The sequence below is a fragment of the Heterocephalus glaber genome, unplaced genomic scaffold, assembly GCF_053883595.1.
Source record: "Heterocephalus glaber isolate CG9 unplaced genomic scaffold, H.glaber_assembly_v1.0 deba00001673, whole genome shotgun sequence".
NCBI lineage: Eukaryota > Metazoa > Chordata > Mammalia > Rodentia > Bathyergidae > Heterocephalus > Heterocephalus glaber.
Window position 1 is genome coordinate 6,305,484 of NW_028258410.1, and position 8,803 is coordinate 6,314,286.

At 35.0% G+C, this 8,803-nt stretch overlaps 1 pseudogene; it reads left to right on the plus strand.

Moving 5' to 3' along the window:
* The first annotated feature begins 4,573 nt into the window (after positions 1 to 4,573).
* On the plus strand, positions 4,574 to 6,884 carry LOC101721073 (olfactory receptor 4A15-like; annotated as a pseudogene).
* Positions 6,885 to 8,803: the final 1,919 nt, after the last annotated feature.

Here is an 8,803-nt window from a genome sequence, read left to right on the forward strand (position 1 = left end):
ATCTCTTCTGAGTTGGACAGAAACTTTCACTAAGTTGATTTGCAATGACCTACCATTCTCTAAATATGTTTGCCCTACAAAAGCCTTTACTTTTGAGCACGTGCTTTCTTGTATTTAGGAGTTTCAAATACATGTGATTAACTGGAAACAAACTATTCTTATTTGTTCAACCTTTTGCCTTTGTTTTTAGTATGTGACTTGCCCTTGGTCAGATTGCTGATCTTTTTTACTTAATTAGTGTGAAGTGTCCAGGAGAAGCTTCTGAAAAATGCACACAATATTGGAAAGATCATGTAGAAAGGTGTGTTCTCTTGGGCACAATTCCTCTGTGAATTTAACTTGGAACACACAGTCTTGGGAACCACATCTCGAACATCTCAGGGAAATACTTTTTGTTTATTGCTGATTAAATACCCAACCATATCTCCTCTTACTTGGGAGATTAATTCACTTTGGATACTAATATTTCTGTCTAGATGTAAAATAAAAGCCATTAATTACCATTCTAGTTATAAACTGGGTTAATGCAGTAGTGAATCCTTTAGAAATATCCAAACAAAGTCCATTTTGTCGATTATCCAGTATTGTGGATTACTTATTACAAATATGTTTATTCAGTTGATTTGGTCAGCAAGCATAACAGCGAAGCTTTACATTTGATTCCAGATACATATTCTCAATCATAGCTTTCAACATTGATGATACAGCCCACATATCAACTATTTGAAGCCAATTCTGGATAAATCCAATTTAATTTGTAAAATATTTTGACAGTAAGGGAAGATGGATATACAATTCCTCTTGCAGACTAAGGGAGATGTACTTTTGTGTGACAAAGCATTTGTGGCTTCAGTGGTTGAGTGGGCTATCATCCTTCCTTTGCAGTCATATCTGGACTAATAAGGTGGCCATTCTAAATTACCTTCATCAAACTAAGTCATCACCTTGAAGAACTATAAAGTGCTTGGATTTGGAACAAGGGACCAAAGAAGAAATACACAACCCAGGTAATATATTTACAAAAACTCTTCATTTACAATAGGGCAAGTCAGAATTATTTGGAATGAATCATGTATCTTTCTTAAGAAGCAGATTTATAGTTAGTCTGAAAAGTTTTGTGACAAAACCAAGGATAAGACAGCCCATGCATTTTATCTAATTTGTAAGAAATTGCTAGAAGGTAGTGGGAATAATTTTCCTCAGATTGTATTTTGGAGTTGTTTAACTACATACAAAAATAGAGAAAACATATAGTACAAAAATAATAATATAATATGATGCATATTATTCTAAAATATTTATAGTATATAGTACAAGTTTTATGTAATTGAGAGACTTTGATAATTATTTTTATAAATTTTCACCTTACACGTGCTATGTTAAAATGTTCTGATTCTGTACAGAGGTTTTATTTCTGTTTTTTAATTGTGGTAAGGTATATGTAATACATCATCTCACATTGAAATTCTGTACCCCTTAAATAACAGCTCTCCATTCCTTCCCCTTCCCAGCATCTGTTAACCTCCATTATACTTTGGCTATTAACATGGCTGTTTTAAATACGGCATAAAAATGTGATCATAAAATATCTGTCCCTTTATCTCTGGCTTATTTAATAACTTAGGATGTCTCCAAGGTTTAGCCATGTTGTGCTATATATCAGAATTTCATTCCTTTGTAAGGCTGAACAATATCCCATTGTATGACTATTTCATAATATGTTTATTCATTCAGTAGTTGGTGGACATTGGGTTATTTCTACATTGGCACTATTGTAAAAAGTACAGAAATGATAGCAATGTAAATTTTGGAAATTACAAGCAAATAAAAACTGTCAAAGACTGCCAAAGACCACCCTCTCCAATTCTGCTTTTCTGTATTATTCTCAAAATCCCATTCTGCTGTCATTTTAGATGTTTTCTGTATGGCGTTATAGACTTCATCCTCTCAGGACTAATGTGATTCTTAGTTTTAATGTAGTTCTCTGGAGAGACTACAAATGAGGTGAAGCCATTCTATTTTCCAGTCAAACAAGTACTGGTTCCTTCGTATTTTGCAGTTCTTTCCCTAGCATGTCCAACAGATTTCACAGGCAGCCATTTTATTTAACAATGAGGAAACTGACTACCAAATATCTGTACTATATTTAACATTTATCTTGTTTTAAAGAAATCTGATGAGCTGATTTGTTTTTTATTAAAATCTCAAATTTTTGCTGCATCATTTCTATGTTTATTGCTCATCTTTCAAAGAAGGTAATGTTTCCATAGAAAACAGCTTTTTATTATAAAAGTTAAATAGAAACATGCATAGGCATAGTCTGCTATCATGTTTCAAAAATTTCTGGATTAAAACTCAAAATTTCAAAGCTGTAATTTCCAGCTTTGTAGATTGAAAATATTTCTGAGTATTTTATGTCTTACATACTACATTCTCAGTTGAGATGTTTGGGTGTAGTTTTGCTTCCTTAGAAATACAAAAGTTAGAATAATCTCTTGACTCGTGGACAAGTGACCATCAAGAAATGTGAGCATGACATGGAACATATTTAACATAATCTTGACAATATGAAGTTACACACATTACAGTTGAAGTTGACCCTGGATCACATCTGAAAGGCCCAGTACATGATTCATTTGACTCAAATGAGAATGAATGTCTCATATTAAACCTGAACTGAGATAGCTAAGAGCTGATAATATGAACAAAATTGTTCATAGATGTTTTAGAACAAACTGAGTTATTCTGATTAATATAAAAATGATCTACTAGCGAAAATGTTATTGTGTCATTTTGAATAAAATTTTCACTGGTAAGAATACAGAAGAACACATCTGAAGAGCCCATAACAATTTTTTATAATAAGAAGCAAGATACATCATGTACTGGTAAAAAAATCCCTATGATGAATGTTATCATTATGTATACCTAAAATGTACCAATAAATGTTTTGCTAAAAGAAGAAATAAAGAAATAAAGTTAGGACATGATGTTCTTATTGCAACTGAGCTAAATATCAACTAATATTTGTGAACTGTTCATATAGAGTTATTTGTATCATGATTCTACCTAAAAAAAAATCTTTTTTTTTTTTTGACATTTTGAACTGATTCCTGGTTACACACATTTGGAAAGTGGAGAAGATGTCTATGTTGTGTCCATCCTTGTGTTATTTATTTGTTTTCCCTTCAAAACCTAGGTTACAATTAATGTCAATTCAGTTTATGTGCTTTTATTGGATTTTTATCTCTGGGAATAATTTAATATATTTATCATTACTCAGTTGCTTTAATGAGCTTTGAAATTCTGCTTAATAAGTAAAATTAATACATATTTAATAAGCACTTACAATGTGCCTATTAATTACTATGAATGAGCCATTCCTAGTTTCTAGAAGCTCATAACAAGAGATCAGATATGTAAAAGTAAATATGCTAATATAGGCCAATAATTTTATAGACGTAATCAGAAAATATGGTGAATGTTTATTTTAAAAAATAAAAATTATTACATTATAAAAACATTATCATTAACTTCCTTCAAAATCTTTCCACTCCTTTGGAACTCATCCCATTGTTCTTGTCATTTTCTGAGGTAGTTCTGGAAGTCCTCTTTAGTGAATCATTTCACGCTACCTTGATATTTTAAATCAAATGTTTAGAGTAATTTCTGTCAAAGAGAAAAACTGGTGTATCTTTCTTTTTATTATTCATCAGAGTTGGCATCAGCCATTTCTGGCTTTTTCTCAAGTCAAAATAAGTAGGAAACGTAAATGGGGGGGGTTGAAATGAGTCAGGACATCGGGGCAGCCAGGACAGCAAACTAAGGACTCACAAAGAGGCCTCCAGAAGGGCTTCCTTAGGTGTCAAGAGCTAAGGGAAAGTGTGTGGAAGTGAGGGGAGTATTTTCAGCAGGATTAATGACAATGTGTCTTAGGGTAATAATAGTTTTATACTTAGGCATTCACTGTATTTTGATCACACAGTACACTTGCATGTAATATTTATCATTTTCCATAAATATATGACTGAAGTCATTACCTATGAATTGTTTTCATGACAGACCTCAAAGGATCAAAGGCCTTAAGGCAAAAAAAAGAAATAAAATGCAAAAAGAAAATGCAGCCTTCATGAAAGATATTCTGGAAAAAGTAGTATTCTTGATATTTGTTAGTCGGTAGGCTTCCCCGTCTACATTTTTCTGGCTGATTTGTTGCTAAAACAAACTGTCTATTCCACTGCCATTGCTCCTGAGATGATTATAAACTTTATGAGAAAAAGGTCATTTCCTTCCAGGTCTGTAGGATTCATGTTTTTCATGAGACTCATGTATGTCTGCTGGTTACAATCCTGAAGTCCTATCATGCAAATGGAAGAAAGAAATCTGTGAAAATGAGCAGGGCAATAGTGAAAGGAGACTCCAATGACGCATTTTCTAGTGAGTGCCTTGGTGTGAGGCCATGGGGAGGAAACACTGTTGAGGAGAGCATCCTATTTTTGTCACAAACCTTGGCATCACCTTGAATTCGCTACTATCTCCTGTGTTTGCAGGCTCTGAGGCGAGCTCAACACCTTCAGAAGAATCCATGGAAAATAGGAACAATGTAACTGAGTTTGTCCTCTTGGGTCTCACCCAGAATCCTGAGGGGCAAAAAATTCTCTTTGTCACATTCTTACTCATCTACGTTGTGACGATAATGGGCAAACTGCTCATCATGGTGACAATCATAGCCAGCCACTCCTTGGGTTCCCCTAAGTACATTTTCCTGGTTACCTCTCATTTATAGACACAATCTATTCTACTACTGTCAGTCCTAAAATGATTGCTGACTTACTCTATGACAGGAAGACCATTTCTTCCAGTCTTGTATGACTCAAGTTTTTATCTATCACTTATTTGTTGGTGCTGAAGTCATTCTTCTGGTGGTGATGGCCTATGACCAATACGTGGCCGTCTGTAAGCCTCTTTATTATCTGGCCATCATGAATTGGCAGGTGTGTGTCCTCATGCTGTTGGTGGGCTGGGCTGGAGGCTTTCTTCACTCCTTGGTTCAATTTCTCTTTGTCAGCTCCCCTTCTGTGGCCCCAGTGTCATTGACAACTTTGTGTGTGACATGTACCCCTTGCTGAAATGTGCATGCACTGACACCTACCTGCTTGGGCTGTCCTTGGTCACCAATGGAGGCGCCATTTGCTCTGTCACCTTCTTGAGTCTTCTTGTTTCCTATGGGATCATTTTACACTCCTGCAAGGGCCATGGTTTGGAAGGGAAATGCAAAACCTTCTACACTTGTGCCTTCCACATCACTGTGGTCATTTTATTCTTTGTACCTTGCATCTTCTTGTATGCAAGGCCCAGTTCAACATTTCCTATTAATAAATCCATGACTGTGGTTTTAACTTTCTTTCTTTTTTTGTTTTTCAGTTCTTTTATTGGTACATTTTAGGTATACAATTCTTTTACATTTATCATTGGGTGTTTGTACCTATACATGAAATATCTTGGTTCTTATTTTTTCTCCCCATTACTTGTGCGCCCTTCACCTCCTCTGCCCTTCCCTATTTACATAGATTTCATTTTCATTTTTTTTTCTTTTCTCATAGTTTTTCCTTTCCCTCTTTTCCTTTCCCCTTCTCCTCCCATCACTCCTTCGTCTTTCGGTCTTTTTTCCTATTTCAAATTATCAATTATTCATTTTAATCATTTTAACCCTTGTTTACACTATCAGTTTCTCACACTAGAGAAACTATTCGGTATCTACACATGTGTATCATATTTATTTCACTTAAGAGTATGGCCTCAATATGCATCCATTTAGATATAAATGGCTCTAGTTTTTCATTCTTTATGGCTGAGTAGTACTCCATTTTATTAAAAAAGCACATTTTCTTTATCCAGTTTCCATTTGATGGACACTTGAGCTGCTTCCAAGCTTTAGCTATTACAAACTGTGCCACTATAAACATGGGTGCACATATATCACTGCGGTGTGATTCTTTTAATTCTTTTGGGATGACACCTACCAGGGGAATAGCTGGGTCAACTGGGACCTCTAGTCCTAGTTCTTTGATATATCTCCATACTGACTTCCACAGTGGTTGCACCAGTCTGCACTCCCACCAAAAACGGAGAAGGGTTCCTTTCTCCCCACAACCCGGCCGGCATTTGTTATTTGTTGATTTCTTGATAGCAGCCATTCTTTCTGGGGTGAGGTGGAATCTCAGTATTATTTTCATCTGCATCTCTCGATTGACCAGTGAATGATGTTAAACATTTTTTCATATATTTATTTGCTGTTTTTACTTCTTTGTCTGAGAAATGTCTGTTCATTTCGGATGCCCATTTTTGAATTGGGTCTTTGAATTTGGCGGGGGGGGGTCTGATTTTTTTCAATTCTTTATATATTCTAGATAGCAGTCCTTTGTCTGAGGTTCAGCTGCTAAAATTTTTTTTCCCATATTGTAGGTTGTCTGTTAGCTCTGTTGGTGGTTTCTTTTGAAGTGCAGAAGCTTTTTAATAAGATGAGATCCCAGTTGTTGATTCTTTCTGCTAGTTCCCATGCTGCTGAGGTTTTGTTCATGAAATCTTTTCCTATGTTAATGTCTTCAAGAGTTCTACCTAACTTATCTTCCAGCAAGTTTAGTGTTTCTGTCTTAATATTTATATTTTTAATCCACTTTGATCTTAGTTTAGTGCATGGTGATAGGTATGGGTCTAGTTTTAATCTTTGGCAGGTTGAAATCCAGTTTTTCCAACACCATTTATTAAATAGGCTATCTTTCATTTCTCCTATGCTCAACCCTCTCATCTATATCTTGAGAAATGTGGAAATGAAAAATGCCATGAGAAAACTTTGGAATACCAAAGTGACTTTTGTTGGGTGAGGCCCAAATCCCTCGAGCAGAACCTGACAGTCATTCTTTCACAAAAACAAGAGGTACTTTCACCATCAGTGATTATAGTTTTATCAGTGATTACATTTTATATTCTTTTTTGGTTGTTTAGCCTATTCTGAAACAGCTATAAAAATCATTATTTGTCTAAGTAAAATAGAGGATACCCTTAAGAGAGCAAGAGAACTGTGTGTTTAATTATATATACATATATGCATCTATATGCTTTTTTTTGAGACAGGGTGTCACTATGTAGTCTAGGCTGGCTTAGAACTCACTATGTAACCTATAATGGCCTCAAACTCACTTCAATCCTCCTGCCTCAGTCTCCTGGGTGCTGGGATTACAGGCATACACCACCATGCCCTGCTATAATCATACTATTTAAGATTCTTTGGTGGACAGCAATTTTTGTTATAATTTCAAATTCTTTTTTCTTTCCTCTTTTTAAAAACTTGCCTTTATTTTTAACTAATAAATAATAGCTACACATTCATAGGGTACAATAGGGTGTTTTGATCTATATATACATTATTGTAAGTCTCAAGGAAGCTAATTCATACTCATCTCCTTACCGACTTATCATTGTTCATGATAGTTTTGAAGATCTATTCTTGTTTGTGGGTCATGGTTCCTCCCTACTCATGCAAGTGTGACACACTAGAACTTGTTCTCTTTCCTCTAAGAGACTCAGTTTAAACAATAATCCAGATCATTAAAACACTTAATCTGACAGAAATAACATATTTCCTGGTTAAATTGATTTAAAGTTCCATAGCACATGTCCCTAGCTGAGGGTAAGCTCATGAGAAATGAAATTTGTTAACTTTATTATGTGGTGGAGTTAAAGTGTAGAGTTGATGTCCAGGAAGTATGTCCTTGATTTTGTATATTCTAACCAACTTTTAAACAAAAATATTATTATCCAATGCCTTTCTGTATATCTAGATGGACTGGCCCCTCCAATAGTTGAAATATATAATTTTAGTCCCTGATACCATGGTGGAGCTGCCAAACCTCGCCACCTTGAATTAAACTCCATGGGTGCACAGATTGCTTTATTTTACACAAATAACTTTTCTGGTTCTCTGCCAACTGTATGATCTTACTGACAAGTAATAAATCAGAGGTATATTCTCTGTTTACCTTGCTGTCAGTTATATTCAGAGATCTAATACTGTATTATAAACATTATTTTTTTAAAAAGCTCTGAAATTGGGTGGGGATTTAGCTCAGTGGCCCCTTGCCTGCCTTGCAAGTGCAAGATCCTGAGTTCGATCCCTGGTAGCACACACATACACACACACACAAAAGCTCTGAAATCACCTACTGTCTTGTTGAAAAGTCAACCAACAACATATACTGTATACTTAACTAAAAAAACTAGCATTTCTTTTCTCATCCTTATCTTAACTTATAATGGACTTATTTATGGCACTTAGCAATATTAATGCATCATTCAACATATATTGAATAAATGCCAGCCATAAAATTTCATTTATTCTTTGGTAGAGAAAATAAAAAGTATTCTAGCTATCCAATGCAGAGAATTAGAAGCTTCACAATGATTGGAAGTGGCAAATCTGGCACCTGGATACTCATGTGAGCCCATGTGAGCCCATATGAGGATCCATCCACATTTATGATGTGGAGAGGAGGAAACTGGATCCACGGAGAAAATAAGATCTCTGCAGTTACTTCTCAAAGCCCTTCCCTGCTTTGAGTTTTATATAAAGGCAACTCTCTAAAATTTTAAAGTTTGCTTTCCAAATTAACCTACATAGAGTTTGAATTTTCAGATATGATGTGAGATAGAAATATACATTGAATCATACCACAGTGATATATGTGCACCCATCTTCATAGCAGCACAGTTTGTAATAACTAAAACTTGGAAACAGCCCAAATGC